Genomic DNA, 20,744 nt, shown 5'->3' on the forward strand with positions numbered 1-20,744 from the left:
TCACTTTTTGCGGTTTTGCTTTTTGGCTGTTGGGGGTGTTAAACTTTTTTCCACCTGGGTTAACTGGTCTGGGGGCATTGCTGAGAAGGTCTAATACCGGTTAAAGGTGGTTTGGAGAAAATCGGAGGTGAAAAAGTTTTTGCGTTTTTGCTCACTTGCCTGTCTTTGGGGTGCTGTTTGGGGGGCTTCTAGGTTTTTGTAGGAGGGTTTTGGGGTCCGGGAGTACTACTGGCACAGTCTAATGTTGATTGCATTTGTTTTTCAGGAAATCCATGGTGGAAAAGGGGAGTTAGGGCCTAGCGGCAAAGCGCATTTGGACTGAATTCCAGGTAGGCCCGAAAATTGCTAAATCTCACTTTTTACGGTTTTGCTTTTTGGCTGTTTGGGGGTGTTAAATGTGTTTTCGTCCGGGTTGACGGGTCTGGGGGCATTGCTTGGAAGGTCTAATACCGGATAAAAGTGTTTTGGAGAAAATCGATGGTGAAAAAGTTTTTGACTTTTCAGAGTTTTCGCTCACTTTCGTGTTTTCGGGGGCCTGCTTGGGGGGTTAATGGTGTTTAGGGGCGGGTTGGGGGTTCTTGGAGCAACGCTGGGTATGGATGGTTTTGATTGCCAGTGGTTTGAAGAAAATCCATGGTGGCAAAGGGGAGTTGGGGCCTAGCTGCAGAGCACGCACAGAGTGATTTGGGATTGAGGGCTAAATTATTCTGTCTCACTTTTTTCAGTTTTGCTTTTTGGCTGTTTGGGGGTGTTAAACGTGTTTCCGCCTCGGTTGAGGGTTCTGGGGGCATTGCTGGGAAGGTCTAATACCAGATAAAAGTGTTTTGGAGAAAATCCATGGTGGAAAAGTTTTTCACTTTCCAGAGTTTTCGATCACTTTTGTGTTTTTGGGGGCCTGCTTGGTCCTGGTGTTTGGGGGGGTTGGGGGGTCTCGGAGCAATGCTGGGTGTTGATAGTTTTGATTGCAAGTGGTTTGGAGAAAATCCATGGTGGCAAAGGGGAGTTAGGGCCTAGCTGCAGAGAGCGCATGGAGTGATTTGGGATTGAGGGCTAAATTGTTCTAAGTCTCACTTTTTGCGGTTTAGCTTTTTGGCTGTTTGGGGGTGTTAAACTTGTTTTCGCCCGGGTTGACGGGTCTGGGTGTATTTCTAGGAAGGTCTAATACCGGATAAAAGTGGTTTGGAGAAAATCGGAGGTAAAAAAGTGTTTCCATTTTCTGATATTTCGCTCACTTTCTCGTTTTCGGAAGGCTGTTTGGGGGGTTCCTGGTGTTTGGGGGGTTGGGGGATCTTGGAGCAACGCTGGTTATGGATAGTTTTGATTGCAAGTGGTTTGGAGAAAATCCATGGTGGCAAAGGGGAGTTAGGGCCTGGCTGCAGAGCACGCACAGAGTGATTTGGGATCGAGGGCTAAATTATTCTTAGTCTCACTTTTTGTTTTGTTTTTTGGTTGTTTGGGGGTGTTAAACTTGTTTTCGCCTCGGTTTGACAGGTCTGGGGGCATTTCTGGGAAGGTCTATTACCGGATAAAAGTGGTTTGGAGAAAATCGGAGGTGAAAAAGTGTTTCCATTTTCAGATATTTCGCTCACTTTATCGTTTTCGGGAGGCTGTTTGGGGGGGTTCCTGGTGTTTGTTGGGGGTTTTGGGGGTCTTAGAGCAACGCTGGGTATGGATACATTTGATTGCAAGTGGTTTGGAGAAAATCCATGGTGGAAAAGGGGAGTTAGAGCCTAGCTGCAGAGTGTGCACAGAGGGATTTGGTATTGAGGGCTAAATTATTCTAAGTCTCACTTTTTACGGTTTTGCTTTTTGGCTGTTTGGGGGTGTTAAACTTGTTTCCGCCTGGGTTGACGGGTCCGGGGGCATTGCTGGGAAGGTCTAATACCAGATAAAAGTGTTTTGGAGAAAATCCATGGTGGAAAAGTTTTTCACTTTCCAGAGTTTTCGATCACTTTTGTGTTTTTGGGGGCCTGTTTGGGGGGGTTCCTGGTGTTTGCGGGGTTGGGGGGTCTCGGAGCAATGCTGGGTATTGATAGTTTTGATTGCAAGTGGTTTGGAGAAAATCCATGGTGGCAAAGGGGAGTTAGGGCCTAGCTGTAGAGAGCGCATAGAGTGATTTGGGATTGAGGGCTAAATTGTTCTAAGTCTCACTTTTTGCGGTTTTGCTTTTTGGCTGTCTGGGGGTGTTAAACTTGTTTTCGCCCGGGTTGATGGGTCTGGGTGTATTGCTAGGAAGGTCTAATACCGGATAAAAGTGGTTTGGAGAAAATCGGAGGTGAAAAAGTGTTTCCATTTTCAGATATTTCGCTCACTTTCTCGTTTTCGGGAGGCTGTTTGGGGGGGTTCCTGGTGTTTGTGGGGGGGTTTTGAGGTCTTAGAGCAACGCTGGGTATGGATACGTTTGGTAGCAAGTGGTTTGGAGAAAATCCATGCCGGAAAAGTTTTTCACTTTCCAGTGTTTTCGCTCACTTTTGTGTTTCGGGGGCCTGCCTGGGGGGGCTCCTGGTGTTTGGGGGGTTGGGGGGTCTTGGAGCAATGCTGGGTATTGATAGTTTTGATTGCAAGTGGTTTGGAGAAAATCCATGGTGGCAAAGAGGAGTTAGGGCCTAGCTACAGAGTGTGCACAGAGTGATTTAGGATTGAGGCCAAAATTATTTTCTCACTTTTTGCGTTTTTGCTTTTTGGCTGTTTGGGGGTGTTAAACTTGTTTTCGCCCGGGTTGACGGGTCTGAGGGCATTGCTGGGAAGGTCTATTACAGGATAAAAGTGGTTTGGAGAAAATCGGAGGTGAAAAACTTTTTTCCATTTTCAGACATTTCGCTCACTTTAGTGTTTTCAGGGGGCTATTTGGGGGGTTCCTGGTGTTCGTGGGGGGGGGGTTGAGGTCTTGACGCAATGCTGGGTATGGATACTTTTGATTGCAAGTGGTTTGGAGAAAATCCATGGTGGCAAAGGGGAGTTAGGGCCTAGCTGAGTGCGCATGGAGTGATTTAGGGCTAAATTATTCTGTCTCACTTTTTGCGTTTTTGCTTTTTGGCTGTTTGGGGGTGTTAAACTTATTTTCGCCCGGGTTAATGGGTCTGGGGGCATTGCTAGGAAGGCCTAATACCGGATAAAAGTGGTTTGGAGAAAATCGGAGGTGAAAATGTTTTTCCATTTTCAGACATTTCGCTCACTTTTGAGTTTCCGGGGGGCTGTTTGGTGGGTGTTCCTGGTGTTTTGTGGGGTTGGGGGGTCTAGGTGCAACGCTGTGTGTGGATAGTTTTGATTGCAAGTGGTTTGGAGAAAATACATGGTGGCAAAGGGGAGTTAGGGCCTAGCTGCAGAGCATGCACAGAGTGATTTGAGATTGAGGGCTAAATTATTCTTAGTCTCACTTTTTCCGGTTTTGCTTTTTGGTTGTTTGGGGGTGTTAAACTTGTTTCCGCCTCGGTTTGACAGGTCTGGGGGCATTGCTGGGAAGGTGTAATACCGGATTAAAGTGGTTTGGAGAAAATCGGAGGTGAAAAAGTTTTTCCATTTTCAGACATTTCGCTCACTTTAGCGTTTTCTGGGGCGGTTTGGGGGGGTTCCTGGTGTTTGTGGGGGGTTTTGGGGTCTTGGAGCAACGCTGGGTATGGATACTTTTGATTGCAAGTGGTTTGGAGAAAATCCATGGTGGAAAAGTTTTTCACTTTCCAGAGTTTTCGCTCACTTTTGTGTTTTGGGGGCCTGCTTGGGGGGGGTTCCTGGTGTTTGGGGGATTGGGGGGTCTTGGAGCAACGCTGGGTATGGATACGTTAGATTGCAAGTGGTTTGGAGAAAATCCATGGTGGCAAAGGGGAGTTAGGGCCTAGCTGCAGAGCTCGCACGGATGGATTTGGGATTGAGGGCTAAATTATTCCAAGTCTCACTTTTTGCGGTTTTGCTTTTTGGCTGTTGGGGGTGTTAAACTTTTTTCCACCTGGGTTGACTGGTCTGTGGGCATTGCTGAGAAGGTTTAATACCGGTTAAAGGTGGTTTGGAGAAAATCGGAGGTGAAAAAGTTTTTGCGTTTTTGCTCACTTGCCTGTATTTGGGGTGCTGTTTGGGGGGCTTCTAGGTTTTTGTGGGAGGGTTTTGGGGTCCGGGAGTACAGCTGGCACAGTCTAATGTTGATTGCATTTGTTTTTCAGGAAATCAATGGTGGAAAAGGGGAGTTAGGGCCTAGCGGCAAAGCGCATTTAGACTGAATTCCAGGTAGGCCCGAAAATTGCTAAATCTCACTTTTTACGGTTTTGCTTTTTGGCTGTTTGGGGGTGTTAAACTTGTTTTTGCCCGGGTTGATGGGTCTGGGGGCATTGCTAGGAAGGTCTAATACCGGATAAAAGTGGTTTGGAGAAACATCACTTTCTCGTTTTCGGGAGGCTGTTTGGGGGGGGTTTCTGGTGTTTGTGGGGGGGGTTTGGGGTCTTGGAGCAACGCTGGGTATGGATACTTTTGATTGCAAGTGGTTTGGAGAAAATACATGGTGGCAAACAGGAGTTAGGGCCTAGCTGCAGAGCGCGCACAGAATGATTTGAGATTGAGGGCTAAATTATTCTAAGTCTCACTTTTTGTGGTTTTGCTTTTTGGCTGTTTGGGGGTGTTAAACTTGTTTTTGCCCGGGTTGATGGGTCTGGGGGCATTGCTAGGAAGGTCTAATACCGGATAAAAGTGGTTTGGAGAAACCTCACTTTCTCGTTTTCGGGAGGCTGTTTGGGGGGTTGGGGGGTCTTGGTGCAACGCTGGGTATTGATAGATTTGATTGCAAGTGGTTTGGAGAAAATCCCTGGTGGCAAAGGGGAGTTAGGGCCTAGCTGGAGAGTTCGCATGGAGTGATTTTGGATTGAGGGCTAAATTGTTCGAAGTCTCACTTTCTGCGGTTTTGCTTTTTGGCTGTTTGGGGTTGTTAAACTTGTTTTCACCCGGGTTGACGTGTCTGGGGGCATTGCTGGGAAGGTCTATTACCGGATAAAAGTGGTTTGGAGACAATCGGAGGTGAAAAAGTTTTTCCATTTTCAGACATTTCGCTCACTTTAGCGTTTTCTGGGGCTGTTGGGGGGGGTTCCTGGTGTTTGTGGGGGGTTTTGGGGTCTTGGAGCAACGCTGGGTATGGATACTTTTGATTGCAAGTGGTTTGGAGAAAATCCATGGTGGCAAACGGGAGTTAGGGCCTAGCTGCAGAGTGCGCACGGATGGATTTGTGATTGAGGGCTAAATTATTCCAAGTCTCACTTGTTGCGGTTTTGCTTTTTGGCTGTTGGGGGTGTTAAACTTTTTTCCACCTGGGTTAACTGGTCTGGGGGCATTGCTGAGAAGGTCTAATACCGGTTAAAGGTGGTTTGGAGAAAATCGGAGGTGAAAAAGTTTTTGCGTTTTTGCTCACTTGCCTGTCTTTGGGGTGCTGTTTGGGGGGCTTCTAGGTTTTTGTGGGAGGGTTTTGGGGTCCGGGAGTACTGCTGGCACAGTCTAATGTTGATTGCATTTGTTTTTCAGGAAATCCATGGTGGAAAAGGGGAGTTAGGGCCTAGCGGCAAAGCGCATTTGGACTGAATTCCAGGTAGGCCCGAAAATTGCTAAATCTCACTTTTTACGGTTTTGCTTTTTGGCTGTTTGGGGGTGTTAAATGTGTTTTCGTCCGGGTTGACGGGTCCGGGGGCATTGCTTGGAAGGTCTAATACCGGATAAAAGTGTTTTGAAGAAAATCGATGGTGAAAAAGTTTTTGACTTTTCAGAGTTTTCGCTCACTTTCGTGTTTTCGGGGGCCTGCTTGGGGGGTTAATGGTGTTTAGGGGCGGGCTGGGGGTTCTTGGAGCAACGCTGGGTATGGATGGTTTTGATTGCCAGTGGTTTGAAGAAAATCCATGGTGGCAAAGGGGAGTTGGGCCTAGCTGCAGAGCATGCACAGAGTGATTTGGGATTGAGGGCTAAATTATTCTTAGTCTCACTTTTTTTTTGTTTTTTGGTTGTTTGGGGGTGTTAAACTTGTTTCCACCTCGGTTTGACGGGTCTGGGGGCATTTCTGGGAAGGTGTAATACCGTATAAAAGTGGTTTGGAGAAAATCGGAGGTGAAAAAGTTTTTCCATTTTCAGACATTTCGCTCACTTTAGCGTTATCGGGGGGCTGTTTGGGGGGTGTTCCTGGTGTTTGTGGGGGGGGGTTTGGGGTCTTGGAGCAACGCTGGGTATGGATACTTTTGATTGCAAGTGGTTTGGAGAAAATCCATGGTGGCAAACAGGAGTTAGGGCCTAGCTGCAGAGCGCGCACAGAGTGATTTGGGATTGAGGGCTAAATTATTCTAAGTCTCACTTTTTGCGGTTTTGCTTTTTGGCTGTTTGAGGGTGTTAAACTTGTTTCCGCCTGGGATGACGGGTCTGGGGGTATTGCTGGGAAGGTCTAATACCGGATAAAAGTGTTTTGGAGAAAATCCATGGTGGAAAGTTTTTCACTTTCCAGAGATTTCGCTCACTTTTGTATTTTCGGCGGCCTGCTTGGGGGGTTCCTGGTGTTTTGTGGGGTTGGGGGGTCTTGGTGCAACGCTGGGTATGGATAGTTTTGATTGCAAGTGGTTTGGAGAAAATCCATGGTGGCAAAGGGGAGTTAGGGCCTAGCTGCAGAGCTTGCACAGAGTGATTTGGGATTGAGGGCTAAATTATTCTTAGTCTCGCTTTTTTCGGTTTTGCTTTTTGGTTGTTTGGGGGTGTTAAACTTGTTTCCGCCTCGGTTTGACAGGTCTGGGGGCATTGCTGGGAAGGTGTAATACCGGATTAAAGTGGTTTGGAGAAAATCGGAGTTGAAAACGTTTTTCCATTTTCAGACATTTCGCTCACTTTAGCGTTTTCGGGGGCTGTTTGGGGGGTTCCTGGTGTTTGTGGGGGGGGGGTTGGGGATCTTGGAGCAACGCTGGGTATGGATACTTTTGATTGCAAGTGGTTTGGAGAAAATCCATGGTGGCAAACGGGAGTTAGGGCCTAGCTGCAGAGCTTGCACAGAGTGATTTGGGATTGAGGGCTAAATTATTCTTAGTCTCGCTTTTTTCGGTTTTGCTTTTTGGTTGTTTGGGGGTGTTAAACTTGTTTCCGCCTCGGTTTGACAGGTCTGGGGGCATTGCTGGGAAGGTCTTATACCGGTTAAAGGTGGTTTGGAGAAAATCGGAGGTGAAAAAGTTTTTGCGTTTTTGCTCACTTGCATGTCTTTGGGGTGCTGTTTGGGGGGCTTCTAGGTTTTTGTGGGAGGGTTTTGGGGTCCGGGAGTACTGCTGGCACAGTCTAATGTTGATTGCATTTGTTTTTCAGGAAATCCATAGTGGAAAAGGGGAGTTAGGGCCTAGCGGCAAAGCGCATTTGGACTGAATTCCAGGTAGGCCCGAAAATTGCTGTATCTCACTTTTTACTGTTTGCTTTTTGGCTGTTTGGGGGTGTTAAATGTGTTTTCGCCCGGGTTGACGGGTCTGGGGGCATTGCTGGGAAGGTCTATTACCGGATAAAATTGGTTTGGAGAAAATCGGAGGTGAAAAAGTGTTTCCATTTTCAGATATTTCGCTCACTTTATCGTTTTCGGGAGGCTGTTTGGGGGGGTTCCTGGTGTTTGTGGGGGGTTTTGGGGGTCTTAGAGCAACGCTGGGTATGGATACGTTTGATTGCAAGTGGTTTGGAGAAAATCCATGGTGGAAAAGGGGAGTTAGGGCCTAGCTGCAGAGTGTGCACAGAGGGATTTGGTATTGAGGGCTAAATTATTCTAAGTCTCACTTTTTACGGTTTTGCTTTTTGGCTGTTTGGGGGTGTTAAACTTGTTTCCACCTGGGTTGATGGGGTCCGGGGGCATTGCTTGGAAGGTCTACTACCGGATAAAAGCTTTATGGAGAAAATCCATGATGGAAAAGTTTTTCACTTTCCAGAGTTTTTGCTCACTTTTGTGTTTCGGGGGCCTGCTTGGGTGGGTTCCTGGTGTTTGGGGGGGTTGGGGGGTCTTGGAGCAACGCTGGGTATTGATAGTTTTGATTGCAAGTGGTTTGGAGAAAATCCCTGGTGGCAAAGGGGAGTTAGGGCCTAGCTGCAGAGCATGCACAGAGTGATTTAAGATTGAGGGCTAAATTATTTTTAGTCTCACTTTTTTTGGTTTTGCTTTTTGGTTGTTTGGGGGTGCTAAACTTGTTTCCGCCTCGGTTTGACGGGTCTGGGGGCATTGCTGGGAAGGTGTAATACCGGATTAAAGTGGTTTGGAGAAAATCGGAGGTGAAAACGTTTTTCCATTTTCAGACATTTCGCTCACTTTAGCGTTTTCTGGGGCTGTTGGGGTGGTTCCTGGTGTTTGTGGGGGGGTTTGGGATCTTGGAGCAACGCTGGGTATGGATACTTTTGATTGCAAGTGGTTTGGAGAAAATCCATGGTGGCAAACAGGAGTTAGGGCCTAGCTGCAGAGCGCGCACAGAGTGATTTGGGATTGAGGGCTAAATTATTCTAAGTCTCACTTTTTGTGGTTTTGCTTTTTGGCTGTTTGGGGGTGTTAAACTTGTTTTTGCCCGGGTTGATGGGTCTTGTGGCATTGCTAGGAAGGTCTAATACAGGATAAAAGTGGTTTGGAGAAACCTCACTTTCTCGTTTTCGGGAGGCTGTTTGGGGGGATTCCTGGTGTTTGTGGGGGGTTTTAGGGTCTTGGAGCAACGCTGGGTATGGATACTTTTGATTGCAAGTGGTTTGGAGAAAATCCATGGTGGAATTTTTTTTCACTTTCCAGAGTTTTCGCTCACTTTTGTGTTTCGGGGGCCTCCTTGGGGGGTTCCTGGTGTTTGGGGGGTCTTGGAGCAACGCTGGGTATTGATAGATTTGATTGCAAGTGGTTTGGAGAAAATCCCTGGTGGCAAAGGGGAGTTAGGGCCTAGCTGGAGAGTTCGCATGGAGTGATTTGGGATTGAGGGCTAAATTGTTCTAAGTCTCACTTTTTGCGGTTTTGCTTTTTGGCTGTTTGGGGTTGTTAAACTTGTTTTCACCCGGGTTGACGTGTCTGAGGGCATTGCTGGGAAGGCCTATTACCGGATAAAAGTGGTTTGGAGAAAATCGGAGGTGAAAAAGTTTTTCCATTTTCAGACATTTCGCTCACTTTAGCGCTTTCTGGGGCTGTTGGGGGGGGTTCCTGGTGTTTGTGGGGGGTTTTGGGGTCTTGGAGCAATGCTGGATATGGATACTTTTGATTGCAAGTGGTTTGGAGAAAATCCATGGTGGCAAATAGGAGTTAGGGCCTAGCTGCAGAGCTCGCACGGATGGATTTGTGATTGAGGGCTTAATTATTCCAAGTCTCACTTTTTGCGGTTTTGCTTTTTGGCTGTTGGGGGTGTTAAACTTTTTTCCACCTGGGTTAACTGGTCTGGGGGCATTGCTGAGAAGGTCTAATACCGGTTAAAGGTGGTTTGGAGAAAATCGGAGGTGAAAAAGTTTTTGCGTTTTTGCTCACTTGCCTGTCTTTGGGGTGCTGTTTGGGGGGCTTCTAGGTTTTTGTGGGAGGGTTTTGGGGTCCGGGAGTACTGCTGGCACAGTCTAATGTTGATTGCATTTGTTTTTCAGGAAATCCATGGTGGAAAAGGGGAGTTAGGGCCTAGCGGCAAAGCGCATTTGGACTGAATTCCAGGTAGGCCCGAAAATTGCTAAATCTCACTTTTTACGGTTTTGCTTTTTGGCTGTTTGGGGGTGTTAAATGTGTTTTCGTCCGGGTTGACGGGTCTGGGGGCATTGCTTGGAAGGTCTAATACCGGATAAAAGTGTTTTGGAGAAAATCGATGGTGAAAAAGTTTTTGACTTTTCAGAGTTTTCGCTCACTTTCGTGTTTTCGGGGGCCTGCTTGGGGGGTTAATGGTGTTTAGGGGCGGGTTGGGGGTTCTTGGAGCAACGCTGGGTATGGATGGTTTTGATTGCCAGTGGTTTGAAGAAAATCCATGGTGGCAAAGGGGAGTTGGGGCCTAGCTGCAGAGCACGCACAGAGTGATTTGGGATTGAGGGCTAAATTATTCTGTCTCACTTTTTTTAGTTTTGCTTTTTGGCTGTTTGGGGGTGTTAAACGTGTTTCCGCCTCGGTTGAGGGTTCTGGGGGCATTGCTGGGAAGGTCTAATACCAGATAAAAGTGTTTTGGAGAAAATCCATGGTGGAAAAGTTTTTCACTTTCCAGAGTTTTCGATCACTTTTGTGTTTTTGGGGGCCTGCTTGGGGGGGTTCCTGGTGTTTGGGGGGGTTGGAGGGTCTCGGAGCAATGCTGGGTGTTGATAGTTTTGATTGCAAGTGGTTTGGAGAAAATCCATGGTGGCAAAGGGGAGTTAGGGCCTAGCTGCAGAGAGCGCATGGAGTGATTTGGGATTGAGGGCTAAATTGTTCTAAGTCTCACTTTTTGCGGTTTCGCTTTTTGGCTGTTTGGGGGTGTTAAACTTGTTTTCGCCCGGGTTGACGGGTCTGGGTGTATTTCTAGGAAGGTCTAATACCGGATAAAAGTGGTTTGGAGAAAATCGGAGGTAAAAAAGTGTTTCCATTTTCTGATATTTCGCTCACTTTCTCGTTTTCGGAAGGCTGTTTGGGGGGTTCCTGGTGTTTGGGGGGTTGGGGGATCTTGGAGCAACGCTGGTTATGGATAGTTTTGATTGCAAGTGGTTTGGAGAAAATCCATGGTGGCAAAGGGGAGTTAGGGCCTGGCTGCAGAGCACGCACAGAGTGATTTGGGATCGAGGGCTAAATTATTCTTAGTCTCACTTTTTGTTTTGTTTTTTGGTTGTTTGGGGGTGTTAAACTTGTTTTCGCCTCGGTTTGACAGGTCTGGGGGCATTTCTGGGAAGGTCTATTACCGGATAAAAGTGGTTTGGAGAAAATCGGAGGTGAAAAAGTGTTTCCATTTTCAGATATTTCGCTCACTTTATCGTTTTCGGGAGGCTGTTTGGGGGGGGTTCCTGGTGTTTGTTGGGGGTTTTGGGGGTCTTAGAGCAACGCTGGGTATGGATACGTTTGATTGCAAGTGGTTTGGAGAAAATCCATGGTGGAAAAGGGGAGTTAGAGCCTAGCTGCAGAGTGTGCACAGAGGGATTTGGTATTGAGGGCTAAATTATTCTAAGTCTCACTTTTTACGGTTTTGCTTTTTGGCTGTTTGGGGGTGTTAAACTTGTTTCCGCCTGGGTTGACGGGTCCGGGGGCATTGCTGGGAAGGTCTAATACCAGATAAAAGTGTTTTGGAGAAAATCCATGGTGGAAAAGTTTTTCACTTTCCAGAGTTTTCGATCACTTTTGTGTTTTTGGGGGCCTGTTTGGGGGGGTTCCTGGTGTTTGCGGGGTTGGGGGGTCTCGGAGCAATGCTGGGTATTGATAGTTTTGATTGCAAGTGGTTTGGAGAAAATCCATGGTGGCAAAGGGGAGTTAGGGCCTAGCTGTAGAGAGCGCATGGAGTGATTTGGGATTGAGGGCTAAATTGTTCTAAGTCTCACTTTTTGCGGTTTTGCTTTTTGGCTGTTTGGGGGTGTTAAACTTGTTTTCGCCCGGGTTGATGGGTCTGGGTGTATTGCTAGGAAGGTCTAATACCGGATAAAAGTGGTTTGGAGAAAATTGGAGGTGAAAAAGTCTTTCCATTTTCAGATATTTCGCTCACTTTCTCGTTTTCGGGAGGCTGTTTGGGGGGGTTCCTGGTGTTTGTGGGGGGGTTTTGAGGTCTTAGAGCAACGCTGGGTATGGATACGTTTGGTAGCAAGTGGTTTGGAGAAAATCCATGCCGGAAAAGTTTTTCACTTTCCAGTGTTTTCGCTCACTTTTGTGTTTCGGGGGCCTGCCTGGGGGGGCTCCTGGTGTTTGGGGGGTTGGGGGGTCTTGGAGCAATGCTGGGTATTGATAGTTTTGATTGCAAGTGGTTTGGAGAAAATCCATGGTGGCAAAGAGGAGTTAGGGCCTAGCTACAGAGTGTGCACAGAGTGTTTTAGGATTGAGGCCAAAATTATTTTCTCACTTTTTGCGTTTTTGCTTTTTGGCTGTTTGGGGGTGTTAAACTTGTTTTCGCCCGGGTTGACGGGTCTGAGGGCATTGCTGGGAAGGTCTATTACAGGATAAAAGTGGTTTGGAGAAAATCGGAGGTGAAAAACTTTTTTCCATTTTCAGACATTTCGCTCACTTTAGTGTTTTCAGGGGGCTATTTGGGGGGTTCCTGGTGTTCGTGGGGGGGGGTTGAGGTCTTGACGCAATGCTGGGTATGGATACTTTTGATTGCAAGTGGTTTGGAGAAAATCCATGGTGGCAAAGGGGAGTTAGGGCCTAGCTGAGTGCGCATGGAGTGATTTAGGGCTAAATTATTCTGTCTCACTTTTTGCGTTTTTGCTTTTTGGCTGTTTGGGGGTGTTAAACTTATTTTCGCCCGGGTTAATGGGTCTGGGGGCATTGCTAGGAAGGCCTAATACCGGATAAAAGTGGTTTGGAGAAAATCGGAGGTGAAAATGTTTTTCCATTTTCAGACATTTCGCTCACTTTTGAGTTTCCGGGGGGCTGTTTGGTGGGTGTTCCTGGTGTTTTGTGGGGTTGGGGGGTCTAGGTGCAACGCTGTGTGTGGATAGTTTTGATTGCAAGTGGTTTGGAGAAAATACATGGTGGCAAAGGGGAGTTAGGGCCTAGCTGCAGAGCATGCACAGAGTGATTTGAGATTGAGGGCTAAATTATTCTTAGTCTCACTTTTTCCGGTTTTGCTTTTTGGTTGTTTGGGGGTGTTAAACTTGTTTCCGCCTCGGTTTGACGGGTCTGGGGGCATTGCTGGGAAGGTGTAATACCGGATTAAAGTGGTTTGGAGAAAATCGGAGGTGAAAAAGTTTTTCCATTTTCAGACATTTCGCTCACTTTAGCGTTTTCTGGGGCAGTTTGGGGGGATTCCTGGTGTTTGTGGGGGGTTTTGGGGTCTTGGAGCAACGCTGGGTATGGATACTTTTGATTGCAAGTGGTTTGGAGAAAATCCATGGTGGAAAAGTTTTTCACTTTCCAGAGTTTTCGCTCACTTTTGTGTTTTATGGGGCCTGCTTGGGGGGGATTCCTGGTGTTTGGGGGATTGGGTGGTCTTGGAGCAACGCTGGGTATGGATACGTTAGATTGCAAGTGGTTTGGAGAAAATCCATGGTGGCAAAGGGGAGTTAGGGCCTAGCTGCAGAGCTCGCACGGATGGATTTGGGATTGAGGGCTAAATTATTCCAAGTCTCACTTTTTGCGGTTTTGCTTTTTGGCTGTTGGGGGTGTTAAACTTTTTTCCACCTGGGTTGACTGGTCTGTGGGCATTGCTGAGAAGGTTTAATACTGGTTAAAGGTGGTTTGGAGAAAATCGGAGGTGAAAAAGTTTTTGCGTTTTTGCTCACTTGCCTGTATTTGGGGTGCTGTTTGGGGGGCTTCTAGGTTTTTGTGGGAGGGTTTTGGGGTCCGGGAGTACAGCTGGCACAGTCTAATGTTGATTGCATTTGTTTTTCAGGAAATCAATGGTGGAAAAGGGGAGTTAGGGCCTAGCGGCAAAGCGCATTTAGACTGAATTCCAGGTAGGCCCGAAAATTGCTAAATCTCACTTTTTACGGTTTTGCTTTTTGGCTGTTTGGGGGTGTTAAACTTGTTTTTGCCCGGGTTGATGGGTCTGGGGGCATTGCTAGGAAGGTCTAATACCGGATAAAAGTGGTTTGGAGAAACCTCACTTTCTCGTTTTTGGGAGGCTGTTTGGGGGGGGTTTCTGGTGTTTGTGGGGGGGGTTTGGGGTCTTGGAGCAACGCTGGGTATGGATACTTTTGATTGCAAGTAGTTTGGAGAAAATACATGGTGGCAAACAGGAGTTAGGGCCTAGCTGCAGAGCGCGCACAGAGTGATTTGAGATTGAGGGCTAAATTATTCTAAGTCTCACTTTTTGTGGTTTTGCTTTTTGGCTGTTTGGGGGTGTTAAACTTGTTTTTGCCCGGGTTGATGGGTCTGGGGGCATTGCTAGGAAGGTCTAATACCGGATAAAAGTGGTTTGGAGAAACCTCACTTTCTCGTTTTCGGGAGGCTGTTTGGGGGGTTGGGGGGTCTTGGAGCAACGCTGGGTATTGATAGATTTGATTGCAAGTGGTTTGGAGAAAATCCCTGGTGGCAAAGGGGAGTTAGGGCCTAGCTGGAGAGTTCGCATGGAGTGATTTTGGATTGAGGGCTAAATTGTTCGAAGTCTCACTTTCTGCGGTTTTGCTTTTTGGCTGTTTGGGGTTGTTAAACTTGTTTTCACCCGGGTTGACGTGTCTGGGGGCATTGCTGGGAAGGTCTATTACCGGATAAAAGTGGTTTGGAGACAATCGGAGGTGAAAAAGTTTTTCCATTTTCAGACATTTCGCTCACTTTAGCGTTTTCTGGGGCTGTTGGGGGGGGTTCCTGGTGTTTGTGGGGGGTTTTGGGGTCTTGGAGCAACGCTGGGTATGGATACTTTTGATTGCAAGTGGTTTGGAGAAAATCCATGGTGGCAAACGGGAGTTAGGGCCTAGCTGCAGAGTGCGCACGGATGGATTTGTGATTGAGGGCTAAATTATTCCAAGTCTCACTTGTTGCGGTTTTGCTTTTTGGCTGTTGGGGGTGTTAAACTTTTTTCCACCTGGGTTAACTGGTCTGGGGGCATTGCTGAGAAGGTCTAATACCGGTTAAAGGTGGTTTGGAGAAAATCGGAGGTGAAAAAGTTTTTGCGTTTTTGCTCACTTGCCTGTCTTTGGGGTGCTGTTTGGGGGGCTTCTAGGTTTTTGTGGGAGGGTTTTGAGGTCCGGGAGTACTGCTGGCACAGTCTAATGTTGATTGCATTTGTTTTTCAGGAAATCCATGGTGGAAAAGGGGAGTTAGGGCCTAGCGGCAAAGCGCATTTGGACTGAATTCCAGGTAGGCCCGAAAATTGCTAAATCTCACTTTTTACGGTTTTGCTTTTTGGCTGTTTGGGGGTGTTAAATGTGTTTTCGTCCGGGTTGACGGGTCCGGGGGCATTGCTTGGAAGGTCTAATACCGGATAAAAGTGTTTTGGAGAAAATCGATGGTGAAAAAGTTTTTGACTTTTCAGAGTTTTCGCTCACTTTTATGTTTTCGGGGGCCTGCTTGGGGGGTTAATGGTGTTTAGGGGCGGGCTGGGGGTTCTTGGAGCAACGCTGGGTATGGATGGTTTTGATTGCCAGTGGTTTGAAGAAAATCCATGGTGGCAAAGGGGAGTTGGGCCTAGCTGCAGAGCATGCACAGAGTGATTTGGGATTGAGGGCTAAATTATTCTTAGTCTCACTTTTTTTTTTGTTTTTTGGTTGTTTGGGGGTGTTAAACTTGTTTCCACCTCGGTTTGACGGGTCTGGGGGCATTTCTGGGAAGGTGTAATACCGTATAAAAGTGGTTTGGAGAAAATCGGAGGTGAAAAAGTTTTTCCATTTTCAGACATTTCGCTCACTTTAGCGTTATCGGGGGGCTGTTTGGGGGGTGTTCCTGGTGTTTGTGGGGGGGGTTTGGGGTCTTGGAGCAACGCTGGGTATGGATACTTTTGATTGCAAGTGGTTTGGAGAAAATCCATGGTGGCAAACAGGAGTTAGGGCCTAGCTGCAGAGCGCGCACAGAGTGATTTGGGATTGAGGGCTAAATTATTCTAAGTCTCACTTTTTGCGGTTTTGCTTTTTGGCTGTTTGAGGGTGTTAAACTTGTTTCCGCCTGGGATGACGGGTCTGGGGGTATTGCTGGGAAGGTCTAATACCGGATAAAAGTGTTTTGGAGAAAATCCATGGTGGAAAGTTTTTCACTTTCCAGAGATTTCGCTCACTTTTGTATTTTCGGCGGCCTGCTTGGGGGGTTCCTGGTGTTTTGTGGGGTTGGGGGGTCTTGGTGCAACGCTGGGTATGGATAGTTTTGATTGCAAGTGGTTTGGAGAAAATCCATGGTGGCAAAGGGGAGTTAGGGCCTAGCTGCAGAGCTTGCACAGAGTGATTTGGGATTGAGGGCTAAATTATTCTTAGTCTCGCTTTTTTCGGTTTTGCTTTTTGGTTGTTTGGGGGTGTTAAACTTGTTTCCGCCTCGGTTTGACAGGTCTGGGGGCATTGCTGGGAAGGTGTAATACCGGATTAAAGTGGTTTGGAGAAAATCGGAGTTGAAAAAGTTTTTCCATTTTCAGACATTTCGCTCACTTTAGCGTTTTCGGGGGCTGTTTGGGGGGTTCCTGGTGTTTGTGGGGGGGGGGTTGGGGATCTTGGAGCAACGCTGGGTATGGATACTTTTGATTGCAAGTGGTTTGGAGAAAATCCATGGTGGCAAACGGGAGTTAGGGCCTAGCTGCAGAGCTTGCACAGAGTGATTTGGGATTGAGGGCTAAATTATTCTTAGTCTCGCTTTTTTCGGTTTTGCTTTTTGGTTGTTTGGGGGTGTTAAACTTGTTTCCGCCTCGGTTTGACAGGTCTGGGGGCATTGCTGGGAAGGTCTTATACCGGTTAAAGGTGGTTTGGAGAAAATCGGAGGTGAAAAAGTTTTTGCGTTTTTGCTCACTTGCATGTCTTTGGGGTGCTGTTTGGGGGGCTTCTAGGTTTTTGTGGGAGGGTTTTGGAGTCCGGGAGTACTGCTGGCACAGTCTAATGTTGATTGCATTTGTTTTTCAGGAAATCCATAGTGGAAAAGGGGAGTTAGGGCCTAGCGGCAAAGCGCATTTGGACTGAATTCCAGGTAGGCCCGAAAATTGCTGTATCTCACTTTTTACTGTTTGCTTTTTGGCTGTTTGGGGGTGTTAAATGTGTTTTCGCCCGGGTTGACGGGTCTGGGGGCATTGCTGGGAAGGTCTATTACCGGATAAAATTGGTTTGGAGAAAATCGGAGGTGAAAAAGTGTTTCCATTTTCAGATATTTCGCTCACTTTATCGTTTTCGGGAGGCTGTTTGGGGGGGTTCCTGGTGTTTGTGGGGGGTTTTGGGGGTCTTAGTGCAACGCTGGGTATGGATACGTTTGATTGCAAGTGGTTTGGAGAAAATCCATGGTGGAAAAGGGGAGTTAGGGCCTAGCTGCAGAGTGTGCACAGAGGGATTTGGTATTGAGGGCTAAATTATTCTAAGTCTCACTTTTTACGGTTTTGCTTTTTGGCTGTTTGGGGGTGTTAACTTGTTTCCACCTGGGTTGATGGGGTCCGGGGGCATTGCTTGGAAGGTCTACTACCGGATAAAAGCTTTATGGAGAAAATCCATGATGGAAAAGTTTTTCACTTTCCAGAGTTTTTGCTCACTTTTGTGTTTCGGGGGCCTGCTTGGGTGGGTTCCTGGTGTTTGGGGGGGTTGGGGGGTCTTGGAGCAACGCTGGGTATTGATAGTTTTGATTGCAAGTGGTTTGGAGAAAATCCCTGGTGGCAAAGGGGAGTTAGGGCCTAGCTGCAGAGCATGCACAGAGTGATTTAAGATTGAGGGCTAAATTATTTTTAGTCTCACTTTTTTTGGTTTTGCTTTTTGGTTGTTTGGGGGTGCTAAACTTGTTTCCGCCTCGGTTTGACGGGTCTGGGGGCATTGCTGGGAAGGTGTAATACCGGATTAAAGTGGTTTGGAGAAAATCGGAGGTGAAAACGTTTTTCCATTTTCAGACATTTCGCTCACTTTAGCGTTTTCTGGGGCTGTTGGGGTGGTTCCTGGTGTTTGTGGGGGGGTTTGGGATCTTGGAGCAACGCTGGGTATGGATACTTTTGATTGCAAGTGGTTTGGAGAAAATCCATGGTGGCAAACAGGAGTTAGGGCCTAGCTGCAGAGCGCGCACAGAGTGATTTGGGATTGAGGGCTAAATTATTCTAAGTCTCACTTTTTGTGGTTTTGCTTTTTGGCTGTTTGGGGGTGTTAAACTTGTTTTTGCCCGGGTTGATGGGTCTTGTGGCATTGCTAGGAAGGTCTAATACAGGATAAAAGTGGTTTGGAGAAACCTCACTTTCTCGTTTTCGGGAGGCTGTTTGGGGGGATTCCTGGTGTTTGTGGGGGGTTTTGGGGTCTTGGAGCAACGCTGGGTATGGATACTTTTGATTGCAAGTGGTTTGGAGAAAATCCATGGTGGAATTTTTTTTCACTTTCCAGAGTTTTCGCTCACTTTTGTGTTTCGGGGGCCTCCTTGGGGGGTTCCTGGTGTTTGGGGGGTCTTGGAGCAACACTGAGTATTGATAGATTTGATTGCAAGTGGTTTGGAGAAAATCCATGGTGGCAAAGGGGAGTTAGGGCCTAGCTGCAGAGTGCGCATGGAGTGATTTGGGATTGAGGGCTAAATTGTTCTAAGTCTCACTTTTTGCGGTTTTGCTTTTGGCTGTTTGGGGGTGTTAAACTTGTTTTCACCCGGTTGATGGGTCTGGGGGTATTGCTAGGAAGGTCTAATACCGGATAAAAGTGGTTTGGAGAAAATCAGAGGTGAAAAAGTGTTTCCATTTTCAGATATTTGGCTCACTTTCTCGTTTTCGGGAGGCTGTTTGGGGGGGTTCCTGGTGTTTGTGGGGGGGTTTTGGGGTCTTGGAGCAACGCTGGGTATGAATACGTTTGGTTGCAAGTGGTTTGGAGAAAATCCATGCTGGAAAAGTTTTTCACTTTCCAGTGTTTTCGCTCACTTTTGTGTTTCGGGGGCCTGCCTGGGGGGGCTCCTGGTGTTTAGGGGGTTGGGATTGAGGGCTAAATTATTCTAAGTCTTACTTTTTGCGGTTTTACTTTTTGGCTGGTTGGGGGTGTTAAACTTGTTTCTGCCTGGGATGACGGGTCTGGGGGTATTGCTGGGAAGGTCTAATACCGGATAAAAGTGTTTTGGAGAAAATCCATGGTGGAAAGTTTTTCACTTTCCAGAGATTTCGCTCACTTTTGTGTTTTCGGCGGCCTGCTTGGGGGGTTCCTGGTGTTTGTGGGGGGTTGGGGGATCTTGGAGCAACGCTGGGTATGGATAGTTTTGATTGCAAGTGGTTTGGAGAAAATCCATGGTGGCAAAGGGGAGTTAGGGCCTAGCTGCAGAGCATGCACAGAGTGATTTGAGATTGAGGGCTAAATTATTCTTAGTCTCACTTTTTTCGGTTTTGCTTTTTGGTTGTTTGGGGGTGTTAAACTTGTTTCCGCCTCGGTTTGACGGGTCTGGGGGCATTTCTGGGAAGGTGTAATACCGTACAAAAGTGGTTTGGAGAAAATCGGAGGTGAAAAAGTTTTTCCATTTTCAGACATTTCGCTCACTTTAGCGTTATCGGGGGGCTGTTTGGGGGGTGTTCCTGGTGTTTGTGGGGGGGGTTTTGGGGTCTTGAAGCAACGCTGGGTATGGATAGTTTTGATTGCAAGTGATTTGGAGAAAATACATGGTGGCAAACAGGAGTTAGGGCCTAGCTGCAGAGCGCGCACAGAGTGATTTGGGATTGAGGGCTAAATTATTCTAAGTCTCACTTTTTGTGGTTTTGCTTTTTGGCTGTTTGGGGGTGTTAAACTTGTTTTTGCCCGGGTGGATGGGTCTGGGGGCATTGCTAGGAAGGTCTAATACCGGATAAAAGTGGTTTGGAGAAACCTCACTTTCTCGTTTTTGGGAGGCTGTTTGGGGGGTTGGGGGGTCTTGGAGCAACGCTGGGTATTGATAGATTTGATTGCAAGTGGTTTGGAGAAAATCCCTGGTGGCAAAGGGGAGTTAGGGCCTAGCTGGAGAGTTCGCATGGAGTGATTTGGGATTGAGGGCTAAATTGTTCTAAGTCTCACTTTTTGCGGTTTTGCTTTTTGGCTGTTTGGGGTTGTTAAACTTGTTTTCACCCGGGTTGACATGTCTGGGGGCATTGCTGGGAAGGCCTATTACCGGATAAAAGTGGTTTGGAGAAAATCGGAGGTGAAAAAGTTTTTCCATTTTCAGACATTTCGCTCACTTTAGCGTTTTCTGGGGCTGTTGGGGGGGTTCCTGGTGTTTGTGGGGGGTTTTGGGGTCTTGGAGCAACGCTGGGTATGGATACTTTTGATTGCAAGTGGTTTGGAGAAAATCCATGGTGGCAAACGGGAGTTAGGGCCTAGCTGCAGAGTGCACACGGATGGATTTGGGATTGAGGGCTAAATTATTCCAAGTCTCACTTGTTGCGGTTTTGCTTTTTGGCTGTTGGGGGTGTTAAACTTTTTTCCACCTGGGTTAACTGGTCTGGGGGCATTGCTGAGAAGGTCTAATACCGGTTAAAGGTGGTTTGGAGAAAATCGGAGGTGAAAAAGTTTTTGCGTTTTTGCTCACTTGCCTGTCTTTGGGGTGCTGTTTGGGGGGCTTCTAGGTTTTTGTGGGAGGGTTTTGGGGTCCGGGAGTACTGCTGGCACAGTCTAATGTTGATTGCATTTGTTTTTCAGGAAATCCATGGTGGAAAAGGGGAGTTAGGGCCTAGCGGCAAAGCGCATTTGGACTGAATTCCAGGTAGGCCCGAAAATTGCTAAATCTCACTTTTTACGGTTTTGCTTTTTGGCTGTTTGGGGGTGTTAAATGTGTTTTCGTCCGGGTTGACGGGTCTGGGGGCATTGCTTGGAAGGTCTAATACCGGATAAAAGTGTTTTGGAGAAAATCGATGGTGAAAAAGTTTTTGACTTTTCAGAGTTTTCGCTCACTTTCGTGTTTTCGGGGGCCTGCTTGGGGGGTTAATGGTGTTTAGGGGCGGGTTGGGGGTTCTTGGAGCAACGCTGGGTATGGATGGTTTTGATTGCCAGTGGTTTGAAGAAAATCCATGGTGGCAAAGGGGAGTTGGGCCTAGCTGCAGAGCATGCACAGAGTGATTTGGGATTGAGGGCTAAATTATTCTTAGTCTCACTTT

This window comes from Lissotriton vulgaris, chromosome 7, assembly GCF_964263255.1.
Source record: "Lissotriton vulgaris chromosome 7, aLisVul1.2, whole genome shotgun sequence".
Taxonomy (NCBI): Eukaryota; Metazoa; Chordata; class Amphibia; order Caudata; family Salamandridae; genus Lissotriton; species Lissotriton vulgaris.